The sequence below is a fragment of the Bactrocera latifrons genome, unplaced genomic scaffold (assembly GCF_001853355.1).
Source record: "Bactrocera latifrons isolate USDA-ARS-PBARC rearing strain unplaced genomic scaffold, ASM185335v1 scaffold_52, whole genome shotgun sequence".
In the NCBI taxonomy this organism is placed as follows: Eukaryota; Metazoa; Arthropoda; class Insecta; order Diptera; family Tephritidae; genus Bactrocera; species Bactrocera latifrons.
This window is the reverse complement of record NW_017537179.1, coordinates 661,216-662,281: the sequence shown is the minus strand read 5'-3', so window position 1 is coordinate 662,281 and position 1,066 is coordinate 661,216.

Here is a 1,066-nt window from a genome sequence, read left to right as displayed (position 1 = left end):
GGGTTGGATAATTGATGTAGAAATCGGTGGGAGGAAAATGATATTTACATTAAGATGTTCAATCAACGGATGGCCTGGTGCATTGTCAATTATTAAAAGAGCTTTAAAGGGCTGTTTCTTCTTCTCCAAATAACTTTTAACTTCTGGTACAAAGCATTTAGCAAACCATTTTTGGAATATATTTCCAGTTACCCAGGCTTTTTTATTGGCTATCCAGTGCTCGCGGCCTGAGACTTTTATTTACTACCAGCGGCTTAATCATGCGGTCACCAGAAGCATTGCTACATAATAAAAATGTTACACGGTCCTCTTCCAAAATAGGCCGGTTTCGTCCGCATTGAAAACTTGGCCTGGCGTGTAACCACCTTCTTGAATAATTTTTAATAACTTTGGTGGATAGTCCTGCGCAGCTTTACTATCAGCTGACGCAATTTCACCCTTAGTTTTTAAATTATGAAAATTATGTCTTTCAATAAACAATAAACGAAAACCATCCACCACTAGCTGAAAATTCGTTTTTGTTTTCTTGGTTCGATGTTAATCGATTAAAAATACGTAGAGCTTTTTGTTTTATTGTTGTAGTATCAACTGGGATTCGTTTCTGGTTGAGATCTGGTTGATAATCCAAATTGTTAATAGGTTTTCCATTTCTTCAATAAAAACATTTCTTGATTATGAATTTTTCTTCGCATTTACATTTTTTCCAGAAACTACAGATTTTCTAATTGCATTTTCTTTTTTTTATTGCCTCTTTCCCACATTTGTTGGGCCAGCTCCCTGCTCTAGATAGTCCAAAACTTTTATTTTTGTTTCTGAAGAAATGCCTTTGCGTTGTTTATTTTTTCCTGAATTAGCTTCCATTATAAAGCTAGCAAAAATTGAAATTCCTTATTAAAAATTTTTATTATTTTGATTACAAAATTGTAGATATATTTTAAAGTCTTACCAAAACAACTCTACCGGCCGCTAACTAAATACATTATAACTAGATTTGCAATAATTGATACACATAGAGTAAAAGTTTTTTGTTGGGACTTCCCCGTATTATATTTGTTGGAATACCATG